Genomic DNA, 18,143 nt, shown 5'->3' on the forward strand with positions numbered 1-18,143 from the left:
TCTTCCTCAATTTCCTGCGTTTTCCATCGACAACCATTTTTACCAAAGGCACGCAAAGGGTAATCCAACATCTTCGTTTCGCGGCCGATGCAATCACGCGAGTTGGTCGACGAAAGAGAGAAAAAGGGAGAACCCTAATCGTGATCACTGAATAGGATATTCTTCAACGCCCCCACAGCCGGGATTATTAATTCGCCCTTTGCGTTCGGTCAGCACACGCCTGGTGTGCTTTCACGCTCTGTACCGGGTTAACGTTGAGTCTTCTTCAAGGTGCAAACCGCGTTCCCGATTTCACTAAAAGTGCCAAATGAATGCGAGATCGAACTACGAGAGATGAAACAGAGAAGGAACAATGGAACTAGGGAGAGACGAAGAGAGGCGTTAATAGGACCACCAGGTTGGAGATTCGATGGCGAAGCATTCTCTGCGTTCCTGGTGCTGCAATATAACGCGCGTATAGACACGTATACGTGTATGGGAGAAGCAGCCCTCAGGGGGTTGCCGAGGGGTAAACATCGTGTAACCATCGGGGGAAACAGCGCGAGGGGTTTGAGGTCGATTGTGCGGCTCGGGGCTTGCATATACGATTCCATAAATATTTTATTGGCTCGTCATTCGATTTTATTACGACCGGCCAATCGAATGATACGCAGGATTACGCTGGGAATATTTCCTACCGGCTCGAGGACCGTTTAATCGGTATCGGTTTTCATTTACCCGAAACCGAGCGAGTGGGATAAATCAGAAATATATTTTTAAACAAAGAATCACCGAGTAATTGTCAAATTATTCATAAAAAAGAAGCAGAGTTCCGAAAGGGAAACGAAGCGACCAGTGATTTCCTTTGACGGAAGACTTCGTTTCGAAGATCCTTGGACGGAGGATATTCGGGGGAGGGTTTCAAAGAAAAGGCTGCCGCCTGTCTAGGCGATTTTCCGCGAGATCGCATCGAACCGGTACCCATTTGCCGGTGGAAAACATATTTTTCAGGATCCAACGAGCCGTCGCTCGTCGGTTGGTCGGAACGTCCTGCAATTTCCTTGCCGTCTCCCTCTTCGGAACGTCTAGTCCGTGCGCGCTTAATTAAGCCGAGCCACTTAGTACCGTTGAATGCTTCTTGATTGGCAGACGAGGTAGCCGACGAAGCCCAGGTACGTAGCTATCCGCGCCTCTGGCAGCCGCGAGTCGGCCACTCAGTCAACATCAGACGAATGCTGAGTTATGTCGAGGGTCCGAGCTCTTTTAAACTCGCCAATAAATCGGCTGCTTCTCCTCTACGAACCTTCTTCTTCTTCTTCTTCGTCTTCTTCTTCTTTGGCTGCTGGGCGCTGCTGCTCCTTCGCGTGTACCACGGGTACGCATCTTTCTTCCACGCGCTTTTGTTCGTCGTTTTTCTTCGAACCTCGTGTCGTTGCACCTTAAACGACGCCTTTTTTCCTGATTTCTTGCCGATTACCCGGAGTACCTGCGCGTCTTCGAGTTCGGTTCGAGTTGTCTTCAACGACGTTTGTCTTCATTTGCAGGTACCGGAGGTGTTTCCCTTTATGTTCTTCACCGGGAAATCGAGTTAACGCGAAAAATATTTTCACTCTAATATTTTCTCTCTTTAAAGTTTCGAAGAGTTCGCGTGATGGCAGGTAGCGCGAAATTCGTTTGCAGACACGTACCTGGAGGTGCGAAAATATCGGCTGGTTTGCCCGATGACTCGACAGCTTCCCTCTTCCTTTTCTTTCTTTTCGTCTATTTTTTCCTCCGCGTTATTATCTCCTCGCCGCGATTGTATTTCTGTTAGGGATTAGAAACGGACTTGTATACCCCGTATCGGAAGCCTGTATTAATTACTTTAGACGGTTCTTTAATTAATTTCTCACCTTTGCATCTGACCGCCTTCGAATTTCTCGTTCTTTTCTTCGGAACTTCGAACTCTGTCGTAATTAGCGCATCGATGCCGAAGGAATTCTCCGGTCGGTTGGAATAATTGATCGGAACGCGCATCGCGATCGAGAATCTTGGCGCGGCATCGTCACCAATTAATAATTACGACATTGTCGCCGTCGCTAAACGCTTTAATCAATGTCATCGGGCCAATTTCCGATCGCCGTTGGCTTCCAGCCTGTCCCTCTCTTCCTCCATCATAGCCGGCTGGCTACTCGGCAGGAAATTACGCGGCACGATCGAAACGCAAGCGGAAGTTGCAATTTATCAGTTTCGAGGCTGAACACCACTCCGGAGATCGCGATTCCGATTCTACGCGATCAGCACGGGTGTGGACGTGCCTTAACACAACTCGAAAATCGATCCATTCTCTGCTATCTGCGTTGCTTATCATCATCATTTATACCTACGGTGAGCATGTGCCCTTTATTGCAAAGGGCGCTCCTCTGTTTCGAAATTCGATTTCGGTAATTTAGTAACATTACTCGATCAATTAAATCGGTTAAAACCGCGAGGCCGTCAATTTCTGAGACTCGAGCCAGGTGATTGCCATTTTTCCAGGCTAACGGGGAGTAACAAACTGACGGCTGTTAGTTGCTCGAGAGATCTCGAGAGTTTTCCTCGGCTCTTTCGCATCCGGATAACGAGGTTTACTCTTAACGCTTGCGTGGGCGGCTGATAATTATCGTGCGCGCCGTCGTGTCCCGGCTTCGTTCACGTTTTCCACCTGTATCTCGCTTATCTAACCAGCGGTGATCTGTTCGAATAATATCTCGAATCGTTAACATCGTGGACCACCGATGACCCGTGCGCCATTCAACCCGTTAATCATCCATCCCACGGTTAAAAAGGTTTTTTGACCGTGCAAAAGGAGGATTGGACTGGCTTTTCGCGATTCATGGCACGGAAGTATCGGCGCGATCGAGCGGCGATATTTTCGCAGCAGGTCGATAAAGTATAAAGAAAGGAGCGAGGGAAAAAGGCGCGTACTCGACCTTCCATGCATGCGCATATGTTGGAATATCGCCAGTTCCGCTGGTTTCGAGTGGTCGACGGGTTATTCGAGTGGCCGGTCGCTTGTGCTCGTGAATATTGCCGGCTCTCTTATGCGAAACTCTCGCCGAGTGTCTACGATTCAGTGCATCCTACGTGCACCTTTGCACACTGCTTACGTATCCTGAAACGGTAAATGGCCGACAGCGATGCGTCGCATCTCGCGACGATGACCTTCTTTCAATATCCTGCAAGACGTTTCTATCCTCGAACGCGGTAATTATCGATGGATGGAATTGGTAAACGAAAAATCGTCGATTTTTACCCGCGGAATCTTCCAGCTGATTGTTTCTACGGGGAAGAAAAACGGCAAACTCGCGCCTGTTCCTAAGGAACGCCCCGTTTGTATAGCAAAACGAGTCGATGCAGCCGGTGCAACGAGTCTCCCTCGAAGCTGCACCGTCATCTCGTCGGAGGTGCGAAGATTTTTCACGGAATTGCACGCCGCCTTAAAAGCTCGTTACAATCGGCGATTCCTCAAAGCCCTGAAAGTTGACTTGCGGAATCGGCGATTTTCGACGGGACTCGGAAGGACAAAGGGGCGGAACCTAGGGGCCATTCTCGGGTGGACCGGCTGCAGGGTGTGAGGGAAATTAATTAAGGTTCCGGGACTGAGAGGATCATTCGATTTAAAGAAATTTAGCTACATTCTTAGACAAGAGATAGCAGTTGAACGCGCGAGATCCTTCGTCACGATATTTCAATCTTAATTAGCAATTAAACGTGACAGAACGTGACGAGCGTTCAGCAGGGTTTTGAGGGTGATCGTCGGTAATCTACAGCTGTCGTCGACGGTTTATCAGTCGGTAAGATCGGCATTAAGACATCCTCGAGCGCGAGAGAATCGAAAACGGGATGGAGGTCGGCGTGAAACAAGGGTTAAGTTTCGTCAACAACAAATTGTTCCCTGGCGCTGTGTCTAATCGGCTTAGTAGCCACCTGTAGCCCCGAAAGAGCTTACGGGATAAGGTGGTTCCGTCCTTGAGGAGGGTAACGTTCGCGGAAGGAAATCGTGTACAAGATTTTGGCACCTGCGACAGGTAGCCTCGAGTATTTGCACTGAAATACGACCCTCAGGCCCGAAACGAACGGAAGTTTTCCTTTCTTCGTCTCCGGCGTATCTTGCACCAGTAATTTTTAATAATTTTCCCGACCTTGCTCTGCCAAGTAGGTTAACGATTAAACGGTTTAGGAAGAACCGGTCAACAGGTTGTTCCTCGGCCGACCGACTTCCGGCGAGTCTTCCGAAGAGAAAGAGGAAACGCGGTGGGGAGGAACGACGCCTCTGAATTGCGAACGATTTAAAGCCGCCATTGGCCCCGACCTCCAAGTCCGTCTGCAAATGAAAACTTTTCCCATCTTCTTCCTCTTCTTCTGCTTCTTCTCGCACGCCGAACACTCGCGGTAAAACTTCCCCGTCTACCCTCTTCAACTTCTCCTCGGTTTCCTTATTTCCGCGTGCGAGCTGCGGTTCGACGAGCAATTACGTTCTAGGAAGTCTTCGGCTCGGAAACTCTCGCGGCGGAGAACTAGCCGTAGTCGTTGCGATGCGGTTTGAAACGGTTCGAGAAAATTGCCCGGCGAGTTTTAAAGCGACGCCATTTTAGCCGTTGGTGGTTCGAGGAATTTCCTTCGAGGCAACAATTTATTATTCCACGCCGATCATTTTTCTGGTCAATATACGAATTTAGAAAAATGAAAGAAAGACGGTCGAGTTTTGAGGAGGAACGAATCTTGAAGAGTTGCGACATCGACGAGAAGCCGTCGAAGATCGATGTATCTATAATCACGCCGACGAAGGTCGCGGGTGGAACGGATGGAAAAAAAAAAGAGAATTGGAAGAGGAAGGACGGTAGAGGCGTCTAATCTGTCGGCAGTGATCAGGACCAAGTATCGATGATGAAGTCTCCGGCTTCTTTGAAGTTTGCGGTGCTTCGCAACGGGGGAGCGAGCCCCTCGTTCGAATCCCTCGATTCCTCCTGATCCTGATCCTGATCCTGAGCTGGCAGAACCATCCGGGCCCCCGGTCAGGCCCCCGCCTGTCTTAATGCCCGTCAGAAATTAAGGCGAGGGAACGGATCGATCGGAATGCTAATGACATCGATACTTGTCAATATATCTGACTGTAAAATAAAACGAGTCATGGAATCTGGACGAGACGATCATCGCCTCTATCCTCATTCCGATGAACCGAACGGTTTCGAAATATTTTTTGTATCAAGAGTGAATTTCTGGAGTCGTTATTCCCGAAATCGCTCAATTTCACCAAATTCCTTCCACGAATTTTATTTCCAACCACTGCCCACGACTCCACCCATCCACCGACGGGTGATCCCGTCGATCGACAACTTTTTCCTGTTACATTCTTCGGACCGGACCTCGCGACACGGGAAGAGTGAACTTACAAATCGGTCAGGGTATCTTTTACGAGCACGGGGGTGGGGTGTGGTTGTTCCATCCTGTTCATGGAAGGTTCGGAAAAAAAAGGAGCCAGTGGGTGATCGATTGGGGCAATCCAGTCGGTTGGTGGAAACGTTATGAGTTCCTTCTTTTCGTTCCGTCCAGCCTCCTGGTGCCCAGCAGTATCCTGGCAATGTCCTGGTAGTCCTGCGGTGCTCGTTTCCCCTTCCTCCGTGGTACCTCTTCGTCTCTCGTCCTGCGAAGGGCTATATTGTCAAGATACTACGACCATAACGTGGCCAGGCCGTAGCTAGACAAAGCTGCCGACCATAAAAGTGTCCACCCTGATGCTCGATGCTTGGTTTATGGCCACCGTCGCAGGAACACCCGGGGGAACGAGCAGGTAATCGGTAAGGACTCGTCCTGTCGTTCCTTCCACTTCTACTCGATCGTTCTCCATCCTTCTTCCTCCTCTCGCTGTTTTTTTCCTACCCGTCGTTGTTCCTCATCCTCGTCGCCTCGAGCGTGACGACAGGACACGCCACGCCTTACAGCCCTTCGTCCCTGACTAATTGCCGTTAATCCTACGCGATGGATTGTCCTTCCGTCGACACTTTTCTGCGGAATTGTACCGACGATACGTAGACCATCGTGATCGCTGACCAACGCGAAAGAGAATCTTCACTTCTCTTTAGTCCAATTAGGTTTAAACTTTACTCGATTATAGAGCAATCCAAAAATAATGATTTAGTAAAATTACAGCGTGCAGATCTTCCAAATTCGGGTACAGAACGTTTCTTTTTGTAAGAATAGGGAAATTAGCTTAGATAAGGGAAAAAGACTGGGAGACAAATGGGTCTGGTCTCGTTGCCCAGGACATCCGACGCACTCCGTCGCTTCGACAGGTTGGAAGTCTGCAAAACCGCAGCGACTTAGCCGGCTATGAAAGCCTGTTAAAACAATGGACAGGGTTAACGAGAGGATGAGATTGTTTTGAGCAAAGTGGTACAAACAGAGGTCCCTTGAACTATAGGGATGCTCAACCGTGAGTGTCCCAGGTCGACATAAATTTTCCGACTTTCCATTGCGCTTTCCCTGTCCGATTTCTCGCATGGTCAAGCTGCGCGAAGGGGCACTCTGCGTGTTGGCGATACAATGAAATTTACGACTCTGCATTTGCATTTCCGGTCTCCGACGAATCTGCCGTTCGGCAGGAAGCTCTAACTTTAGAAAACTCCGCGCGAACACTCGAGATGCGATGGAAAATATTTCCATATCGAAAGGTGATTGTCTCTCTCGCAGATTCGTAGGAATACAGTTTCCGATAACGAGTCACCAACCAGTCCTCGTATCTCGTCCTGAAACTGACGTAAACTGTCCCTATCTCTGCGAACCGATATACCGCAATTTCGACAGGGTCGATTCCTGACCCTGTTATTCCTGAGGTAAATGTCTACAATTAGGGCCCCGACGAGAAATCAATTGAAAAGGGGTATAGAGGTATAAATATTGACATAAAATCATATTTTTCAAAAGTTAATGACTTTGTGGGGTAGATAATACTTTTAAAGCGTGTCACTAACCTACATAGGTTAGGTTAGGTTATCAGAAAAAATATAATTTACCTCACGACAAAAACTTGACCAGTCAACAATAGTTCTCTTTGCTTAGTTCTAATTAGGGATGTTCGATTCTGATTCGATTCTTTAGAAAATCTTTGGTATTCGATTTTCCCCATAAAAACACATTCATTCGTAAAAAAAGTATAAGAATAGTGATTAAAATATAAACAATGTAGAGCGTCTGCTTTTGTATAAAAAAATACAAGATCGATTCTTTACAATAATCGATGCCGCACAGAAGAATCATAAGGGACAGTCTGTTTACAAAAATGAAAATAAAAAAAGAAACAAAAATCGATTCGAGAATCGATTCTTTCCGATGAATCAAACATCCCTAGTTCTAATTCCTGTTCATAGAGTGCACAGCGCGGAGGACGCATCGTGAGAAAATATCCAATAAAACGGGCAATTGTCGTGATTTCAAGATTAGAATTGGCTAACCACGTGCCACTTTTAACACTTCGTTTAATTTCACACTTCGAAGTTATTCTTTTGTTGACTGGTCAAGTTCCTACCGTGAGGTAAGTTATACTTTTTCTGACAACCTAATCTAACCTATGTATCTTAAAAAATACAAGCGTCCCCGAAATTTTATCAACAGTTTTAGATTCGAGGGGCAAAAATACATAGAATTTACCTCTTTTCAATTGATTTCTCGTTGGGGCCCTAATTCAAAGTATCCTCAATGATATCCTATGCGTTAATTCCTTTCGCACGAATCAAGCTTCTGCCGGAAGACTGAAACTCGCGAGACTCTCGAAAGCAGAACATTCGACCGTTGAGAATCGCGAAGTCGTTCGAGTATCGGTGCGGCCAGTGTCCGGAGGCTGGTCGCGGCCAACTTCCGGCGATCGATAGCCGGGGCGGCGGTGTACGCGAGGACAGAGTGGAACCGCGGGCCAACATTGAAACGAAACAGAGGAGCGACGAGGAGAGCAGATAGAAGAGGCGGTCTACGTAATTTTACGCGGTCCATTGTATCGCGACGAATCAGATAGAAGCGTACGCTGGACGCGGACAATTCACCGGCATGGAAAGTGTCCTCATCTGGCTCCTCTGGTTGTTCTCTGAAAGGCCGAAACCCGTGTTCCTCGGTTGGTATCGTTCTACCAGACGTCGCGCACGCGTTATCTGTCGTTGAAATCGGACAGATTCGACCCGACTGGATGGACATCGGAAAGTTTACGTCGCTTCCTATTTGACCGTTGCTGGTTTACGAAGCTCGCGGAACAGTTATCGTACCGATCACTCGTTATCGAGTACGTTTCCCAACGCTCGATTCTTTTCCAGCTCGTAACTTGGTTCGTTCTCGTAAAACTGACGCGCTTTCGAACCATTCGACCGAGTGCCTTTGTTTCGTTCGTTTGCTTTCGCCAACCGCGAGCTTTGTTCCCGTCGTTGATTCACTGCTGATGAACTTTTCCTGGCTTTACCTTGCGATACAAAAGTAATTTTGATGATATGCGCGGAATAAAAACGATCGCAACCGGTCGCAGTCGAGCTGGTTCGGAAAGAGGAGAAATTTTCCGGAATGCTAAGGCTCGTGCATTTGCGGCGTCCAGTGACGGCGTGCAACACGAGCAAGGATGCAGAATGCAACGACGGTGCACGTGCGCTCGCACGTAGAATCGAGCGATCGCGCACGTGCAACCGCGAACGGTGACGTTTTCGCGAAATGGCAGCTTCCTGGAACCGATCTGTAAGAGGATATTCGCAGCAACGAGAAATTCGCTCTACCTCTGTACGTGTCGACTTTCCGCCACTTGGACCTTACACGACCTAACGCTCTTACCTTTCATCGTTTTACGTATTACAGAAGAATTCCTGTTGAAAAGCTTGACGAACTAATTTACCGATTACCGCAAGCTTTTTACCGTCTTCGAGAGCGTAGAAAGTGGCAGTCTGCGAGCCAGCTGCGTCTTCGAAATTTCGGCACGTGCTACTGGCATGCGACGCAGATGCGTCCGCATTTCGATTTTCACGGGTTGCGTGAAATCTGCATTCAATTTTCTACCCCGAAGACCTTCCAGCGATCGCGAAGGACAAATTTCAATATTGCTGATGCAGAATGATGTGGGATTTCGAGGAGCAGGAATTGGATCAAACTTGCGCCGAAATTCGTCGCTTTCTCTGGTCATGGCACGCTATATTCCTCGCTCGCGAAGCACAGACGGGAACTCACACAGGTCCGTGGCTCCGAGAAATCGTAACTTGCGGTGTTTATCACCGGCAGACCGTGCCCGACCGGCGGCGTTAGCACGAGCAACGACTTCTTGCGTGGGGCGTTAAAATCATATGGGAGTTTTTTAAAAGACCGCGGTCGCAGGGACCTCCCGTCCTGTTCGCTCCCTTCGTTCGACGGTCTTTTCAACCCACCACCCACGTCATCGAGTGGTTCGCAGAAAATCGTGTCACGGCACATTTTCCTCTACCTGGCTAATTAAGCTACGATTCTCTACCGAAGGAGTGCAAAAAATTCTTCAGAAACACCTTAAACATAATTGTGAATAAATTATTATATTTCAGTTTCGCGTCGAAAATGGTAATCTTCGTGATTGAATAATTCAGTGATCTATTTCTCGGTGAAGAATTTCGAGAAAGCGAGGAAGTTCCACGAAATTTCGTGGGAAGAGCAAGGACGAAAGGAGAGAAATAAGGACTGGTCCTTCTTCAACTTGGACGCTCGTATCCTGAAGGAGGGCCAAGAGTTCGCGGTGGGGCCGTTCATCAGCGGCAACTTGTCACGCCGCTGGGCATCGGACATAAATTCCACTCCGTAATGTGACAGGTCCTTGCTCCTACCCCCGAGAAAACCGTCCTACGGCACTGTGCTACTATCCACCGGGTGTCCTGGAATCTTTTCCCTTCGTCCTCGCCGAGAAATCATGCAAAATAGGTGATCCTTACAGAATAATTAGTCCCTTTTTGCCTGAATTATACCATTTTGAAAAATTGCCAAAATATTGTTTAGAAAAAAGCACCGGTACGAAATAATTTTTCCCGAGGAAAAGCATTTCGTGGAGTTTGGAATCGATAAAGATATCTCGTAGACGGATAATGTCGTCGCTGGAATTTCCAGCAGGAAAGATAGATCAGAGAGACGACTGGGTGGCTCGTTGTGGCGCTTCCTCCTTTCCGCCGGAACTCGATAGCAATCGGATAGCCAGTGTAGTGTCCGGTCTGCGCACAGACACACGTGTCTTCCACTTCGATATAAATCAGACTCGAATGGAAAAGTACGCAACGTCGATGGAACGTGCGAGATCCCCCTCTACGCAAATTGTAATTAGAACTAAAATTCAAATAATTACTGATGTCTCGTCGAACTTGTCAGGATACACGAACGAATTTCAAATTACCGTAACGATTTACGTGTACGTAAAGGTATGCAAGAATCCTGGACACGTGGACGTGAAGGAAAAGGTTGGGGGTAGAGATAGAGGGGGGCATAGAACTCCGGTAGCACTGGTACCAGGTCGCAAAAGCGACTTAATGTCCCCATTTGTCCTGCGGCTCTCCGGAGGCGATTCATCCTCACCCTTTGTGCGTCCGCAGGACATGGCGTCCCATATAAGCGACACACCGTATCACCTCCGCCCATTCCAGCGTCGCCCTTTCATCCTGGAAACTGTAACTCGGAAGAAATTAACCGACTGGACGCGCCGAGCTTTTTCGCGCTCCTCTGATTTATTCGTCACCGTTACCAAAACGGACAACACGAATGTTCGACCATCCAAATTTTTTAAATGTTCTAATTTAAGAAAAAAAGAGAATGAAGGATTATGGATCATTAAGGATTAAATTAGTTGGCTATTAGGAGAATTTATCAGATTCTATTTTGGAGGACATCGTTCTGTCCTGAAAATTTCACACGGTAAGAAGAGTTTGAATTACTCGCTGCACCTTCGAGACCTGAATGGGAACGTTCCAACGATTTTTGTTCGAGAGACAAAAGTGTCACCAGATGTTTAACGCGATTGAAAACACGAACGAAGCAAAACGGTCAAATGGATTCAACGACGCAGAAGGATATAATTCGAACGTCGTCGTAATTACATTATTTGTTTACCGTTGAACGGCACCTGTCGCCATAATGGCCAGGTTGGACGTGTCTATTATTCCAGCTAGATACGCGTATATACTATTAAGTCGTACCGCGTGGCGAACACGCGAATCGCTCATCAGAAGGATTAGGTCACTAATCTGGCGTTAAGACCCGACGCTCATTAGCTCGGGAGACAAATCATTAAGTGTGTGTTGGCCGTGGATCGAGGGGGCCCGTTAGGCGCTAGCCCAGACTTGTCGACAGTTGGTAATCGCCTTTAAGGCTAATTCCCTTAATAACTTTATCGTCCTGTTGGTCCCTTGACACCGAGATTACTCTTTCTACAGTCGGACAGCTTACCGAACCAGGTGTAAGGATAAACGGAGATCCTTTAAAGTGGAGTTCTTTCTATCTTCTTAGACATCGATAAACCTTTTTGGTAATTATACAGAATAGGATCAACGTAACCGAATTAAATTCATTTCGAATCAAGTTAACTGATTCAATAACGTCTGAATAAATTGAATCGTATCAAAGCAGAAGAAGAAGAGGTGGATCCGAGTGGGTGTTCTCGATGAAGAAAGTCAAAGGATTCGTGGATGGAAGTGGTCGCAACGAGGTCGGAACGAAAGCGAACGGTACATATTAATCTTGAGGGTTACAATGTGCCGAGGCGTTGTCTCATTCTTCAGCCTAGCACTCCTCATCGCTCTCCGGACCGAGCCGTGACCAATCCGGGATAAATATTGGCGATTATTAACGCGGCACGCCGCGCTACGAACAGCCCCGAGATGGACCACGAGATGCTACGCGTCTTCGTGAGATGCTTGAGACGTTAAGTGGGCCCATTAGCCACGTTCCTAGGTGGACCGATGATGGCATTCCTTCGTGCTCCACCATCCCTTCTGCCTCCACCTTCCAATGGATTTCTCTCACGCCGCCACGTGTACCTGCCTAGAGGAATCCGCGTCGACCATGTCCGCTCGTTTGACGCTGTTCGATGAATTTATCTGCTCGATGTTATAGGGTTACCATCTCACCTACCGATGTATCTCAGAGCGGTTCTCTGATCTACCGATTGGCAAGATCCATCATTGTAGTTCAGATATACAGGGTGTCGTGTAACTGATGGTGCAATAAGTATAGGGATAAGTATAGGGTCTAATTGTACCTGGAAAATATGGAATAATATTTTTTTATGAGACTTCGTTTCAGAGAAAATCGAATTTAACATTTGATGCATACTAATTTTTAAGCTGAATAGATAGAGGATGAAACCTGATTTAATATATACATTCATTTTTTATTTTGACAATAGCCAACGTACATTTCAGCAAAAGTACCGCGATAAAATTAATAAATTAGAATAAGAAAATTGATACCAGGCGTCTTAGGAATCTGCTCGGTACATGTAACAATTGATCAAGTTTCAACTCAACGAATTTCACTGTAGACCGTCTTTATTTATGTTAATGGAAGTTCTTAATATTTGGATATTATTTCAGAGATTTTTAATCCTTAGCTGGCACATTTCACCAGAATGTTTAAGACCCCAAAGCTATTCATTATTTTAACTTGAAAAAATTCCTGTATAATCTTTGAAAGTTGTTTGAACATATTTCATAGCCAATTTTAGTAAAATTAATTATTGAATATGAAGAAAAATTGAAAAAATGACAGTTTTCACAAAATTCATCACTTTTTCAAATTTTCATATAAAGACCTAAAATTTTAGCTGAACACTCTTAAGATTTTACATTTTAAGGGAAAGAATAATACAAAAGTCGTGGTTTCAAAAAAGGTACTTATTAGGTAAGTTGAAGGAATGAATTTTAGCCGAAGAGGATAAAGGGCCGAATTAACCACAGTGCCAGCTACGAGTTAAATTCGATTTTCTCTAAAATAAAAAATTTATTTTACTTATTTTTTCCACGTAGAATCAGCCCCTACCCGATTGTACCACCAATTACACAACACCCTGCATTTAATTCGTTTTATATTTAAACCTTTTTAATCTCCCAAAATTGACGCATATGAAAATTGATGATAATTCCAGTTTCCTTCCGCTACTAATCATCCAACGAATGGAAACCGAAGAATTTCCCTAATTCCCGCTGTCGAACGTCGATTTCACGATTAATTACCCCATTGGTGGCCACTAATCACGGTGCCGTATCGGAGCGCAATGGACGACGCGTTCGCATAGACAAACACTATTCAACCGTACGATCGATCATTCATAAACCCCGTCAGCCTGGAGGGTGTCAAAGGGATAAAGTCGTCATCGTGGATCAACCGCAGAGGAATTCGCTGACTCCTCTCTGAGGTCACCATCGCGGCTCGCCGAGATGACATCTTCATCTTTTGCCCCCCTCTTCTCGAGCAAAGTCGAAAAGGTATCCACGATCCCTCATTCTCTCTTCCTCTTCTTTCACGTCTCTTCGTGGCCAACGATGACTCTGCCGACGAGTCTGTCTTCTTCCTCGGTCAGTTTCGATGCGTGGCTCTGTTCGAAGCTGGCCCTTCTTGCCAGCCCTTTGTCGGCCGATCACGAGACACCTGGACACTGGCTCGGTTATCTCCTACGGCCTGTTCGGGGTCATCGAAAGGGTATCCACGATCTTGACTCGCAGCGGAGAGACGAGCGTGAAGAAACCACGAGGCCAGTTAACACTCTGGTGTCGCCCTTTGCTCGACGTGTTTGGCCGATGCTTTAGGGCCAGTTAACACCGTGAGCGGCGCTTCTGATGTCGAACATCGGTCCTCTCACAATCCTCTTATCGATCGCGTACGGATCGGGGGATCGGGGGCAAAACAATGTTAATTTGTTTAACCCATTTCGAAAGTGTATCGTCGATAACGTGGATGGTGTTGAACGCGTTTACTTAAATTTCACTTATCTTTAGTCTTTCCGAGTGTCGAACCGTGTATATTTATAACCAGGGAAAAATGCCGGTAAATCGGTTCGTAACACGTCGAACATGCCACCCTCGTGCACGTGCAGGCTCGCGCGTCGTTGCTTATTTTCAGGGTTCTTCGGAAAATTAAATTTACACATAGTAGCGCGATGAAACAATGGCCGGGAACGGTTTGCACGCTCCTGCAAATATTTGAGTCCCGGTGTTTGCTTTCTATTCGCGGTGGCCAAGGGCCTACTGCCTCCGATGTGTACACCGAATCCCCTCGTGCACTCTTCCTGATCGATGTTTGCCCCGGCCACTTCGCTTTAATTGCTCGCGAATCGCGTCGTAATGACTGTCGAAAGAGATGGCCAGCACGCGGGATGCGCCACCTCCGGACGTCTGGCAACCCTCCTGGGAAGATGGAGAAACTTGAAATGGTCGAAAATTCTAGGATCATTCTCCAAAATACGAAATTCGAAGGGTGAAATTTAGAAAATTAAATTTTCAACCCTCTCGCCATGGAAATATTATTCTTCGTTACGTTGTCGTGCTTGGAAAAGTTATTTCTTCGATTTTTCATAGCGAATAAATTAGAGTACGTCGCATGGGAATTAAGAGAATTGCCGATGAGGCAGATATTCACCTGTCTAGCATAGTCCCGAGCGTGTCGAGCGGTCGACTGGACAAATTAGAGGGTAATAAAATGAAGTTGAAGAGAGGTTGAACGTGAAAGGAGACGGAGGGAACACGGGGGACGAATGTAACGAGGCGATCGTCGCCGGCAAAGGGTAAAAAGTATCGGTAGAACGGGATTAGCGGGAAATAGAGGAGAAATGATGGATCGATGGCGATAAAAACAGGAGGACGAGTAGCGTGGTCAGTTATTAATGTAGCTCGACGATGTCACGGCCGATCGAGAATCGACGGAGGTCGAGCCAGGGAAAACCGAGTAAAAACGTGAACGGAGAGGGATGCTTTGGAGATGAGCTCGCTCGCCGGAAGTTCCGTCGCACCGGAATTCATAAAAACTAGCCGCGTAGACCGTTACTCCTTTCTCTCTGTTTTTCTATCTAGTTCGACCCTGTCTGGGGATGTTGGAGAGGTGGATATTAAATAAGAAGAACCTTATTTTCTTGTCTAATAATAATCTTATCAAATTTAATTCCACTTATTAACACTAGAACCGTCAAACCAATCGAAATAACTGGCTTCCAGTTTCTTATTTCAAATTATAAATTTCATCCAGGTATTTTTGTTAAAATGTTTTAATTATTTTCGTCGCGTTTACTTAATAATAATAAGTTCTAGTGTTAATGAAAACCCTGTGCCACCCAAGAATCTCGTATCAAAAATAATTCCGTCGCGTTAAAACGAGGAATAATATCGTTGTATCTTCCGCGATGGAATCTCCATTCGATGACGAACTGCCCTCCATTTAGTTCGCGAGGGGAGATGTAAATTTCGCGATCGATCGGTCGTCGTCTCGTCAGGGTCAGAGGCGCGAGTCGGAGCGGCGACCAACAGGGTAGTAAATAAAAGTCCAGAGTTAATTTTTTTCGAACAATGGACCGCCCTGTTGTGGTCGTCGGAGAAGGGTAGACACCCCTGCTTTTTTTTTTTTTTACATCGGTCAATTCCATCCAACTGGACGGTATTCCGTGTTGCCGTGTGAATCGAAAGCTACTAGGATTCGTACACCGGACGATCGAAAGGAAATTCATTTTTTCCTTTAATTATCCATTGACCCAATAATTAGCTGAAGTAGCAGAAAGCTAATAACCTCCGAGTCTCCGATCTAATTGCAATCCTGCGAAATCCTCTAAACGAACATCCTCGATGACGTTTGTTATATTGTGGTAGTCGCTTGGGTAAAACGTTATCCAGAAAGGCGGAGCAGCGTCTCGACGCGATTCCCCGGGCACGGGGCTCTAATTAACGCTGGTTGCGAATCAAATAGAAGGAAAAACGAATAAGATCGCGGGTTAAGCCGAAAACGGTAACAGGGCAGACGTCATCAAGATGCAGCGTTGCCAAGGATCCCGTAATTAGGGGAAGCTGATTTTTCATTTGTCGGGTATCATTGAGGCTCTGCTCATTAGCCGTCGGCGTCGACGGCGTCGGCGTCTACGGTACGCGCCGCGCCGCGCCGCTCCGTTCCGTAGCAGCTCGCTAGCATCCGCTGGCTGAAGGATGCCTCTGGTTGGTTAGCTTGGCCCCAGTCTGGTTGGTCTTTGGGCTGGCTGATAAAGGCGCATCCTCCTCTCTTCTGCTCTCCTTTTCTCTCTTTCTTCTTGCCTTCTCACGCGCTGCTCCACCGCCTCGTCTCTCCCTCGTTTATTTGCTCCTTTTCCCTCATCTCTCTCCCTCTCTCGCTCGCCTCGTTTCTCTGCTCCACTTTTTCTCGTCTCCCGAGTCCCACCGGATCGTGCGCTTCGTAATTGGTCGATGAATCTTTGGATTTGTGAAACGTTCCTTCAATTTCTGACGCTCTCAGGTGTTTCTCCGTTCTTATCGATAGGTTTTTATCTTTCTACCGGGGACTTGATGTTTTTGAAGGATGATACACGAGAGACGTTAACGAAGCGGGATGAGAAACGAGGAGGCTGTCATATTTCTGAAATTTGACACTTTCCTTTTTTCATATACATACGATAGTTTGAAAAATTAATTTAAAGTCGTTCGATAATTCATATTCTGGATGCGGATGATATTTTCGTCGAACGTCTCGGGCATGACGTAAAATGATTTCGAGGTAATAAAGCCAGGGACGAGGTAACTGTCATCCTCGAATCAATCCAGCCCCCGCGAAGCTGTTTCGCGCGTGGGCGTGAAACGACTTGCGTGCGGTGTTAAGTAACGAAGCCGGCTCATTACTTCTTCTCGCGTGATGTTCGTGAGCGAGAAGTAAAATGAAAGGAGGCGAGGAGAAAAGGAGTCTCTGCCTTGGCTCTCTCGTCTCGTTACGGCCATCCGTCATTTTCACACCTCGACGATGATCTATAACGAGACGCTCGAACGCGTGTCCGACCTTACCGCGTAAGGAATTTCATTTTTTTCTTTTTCTTTTTTTTTTTTTTTTATTTCATTTCATTTTTAATTCGACGATTCTTTATCGCTAATGCTATAAGAATTTCGATCGCGTGTCGCGATATTAACAATGGTGACAGTGAAAATAAAAGAGAAAAGAAAAAATTTCAAATAGAACAGATTTTTGTTCGATGTTTGATTGATCGTGGTATTTAATTGAAAAGTTTGTATTGATTATGATTAATTCGTCACCAGATAACAGTCTCTCGATCACGCTGGTCATTCGAAAGGATTCGACTGATCGCTCAGACGTGTTCGTGGTGTCTGTTTCAGGGATTGGAACGCGACGAGCAACGTACGCGTACAAGAATCCTGGCCAACGTGAGCGTCCTTCGGCACGGCGAACTCGAACCTCTTCAGCACCGAAGGATCAGGATCCTTGATTGTTTCGCGTCTGACGGTGAGTCTATTTTCCTATTGATAAAATTATGTATCGTACGCTTGATTTTTTCACCTGTAGAAACTTTCATTCGAATCCCAGTCACGTTTCGATATTATTTTGAATAATAGCCTCCTATCAGCAATCTAGATAATTTAAATAGCCAGAAGTTAGATTGATCGAAAAGGTAATTACACGTAAGTTAATTGTTTCAAAGTAGAGATCGGAATGTATCCAGCTAGTCACGATACCCGAAGCGACAAGTAATCAACGGCCTCGTCGAAGATTCTCGCACGATATAATCGATTCCTCGAATCGAATCAAACTTAGCAATTTTGTTTCAGTATCACTCGACAGCTCGATCTACGCGAGTTCGTTCCGCTCGGATAAACTACAAGATCCTCGATACTCGATCAATTGATCGATTGGTTTATTCAAAGAAGAGATTAATACTCTGTCACGGTTCGCCATCGATGATCTCGATTTAAAACCGAGCTCCTCTAATTTTTCTAGCGATTATTTTACACATCGAACGCACGGTCGGATGTCGCTCGGTGCTTAATTAAAAATGAAAACGTCAGCGGAATACCTAGCGAGACTCGTTCACAGGGTAAGGTGTCATTCGGAATTTTTTCGAAAGGGAAAGCCCGAAGGGTGAGAGGGGAATGCGCCTCGTCATTCCACGGATCCTCGGTTCGATACCGCAGGAACCTTGAAAC

General features: G+C 46.4%; 1 protein-coding gene across 3 annotated transcripts in view; it reads left to right on the forward strand.

Moving 5' to 3' along the window:
* The window catches only part of SoxN (SRY-box transcription factor soxNeuro), an 80,350-nt gene that overhangs the window by 47,885 nt on the left and 14,322 nt on the right, over positions 1-18,143 (forward strand). The window contains exon 3 of one of the 3 annotated variants that reach the window (XR_004581218.2): positions 17,319-17,445. The exons of the other annotated variants lie outside the window; for them this stretch is intronic. The gene's annotated coding sequence lies outside the window, so the exon portion shown is untranslated. The remainder of the gene's footprint in view (positions 1-17,318; positions 17,446-18,143) is intronic. 3 annotated transcript variants of the gene reach the window in all.

This window comes from Osmia lignaria, chromosome 4 (assembly GCF_051020975.1).
Source record: "Osmia lignaria lignaria isolate PbOS001 chromosome 4, iyOsmLign1, whole genome shotgun sequence".
Classification (NCBI taxonomy): domain Eukaryota; kingdom Metazoa; phylum Arthropoda; class Insecta; order Hymenoptera; family Megachilidae; genus Osmia; species Osmia lignaria.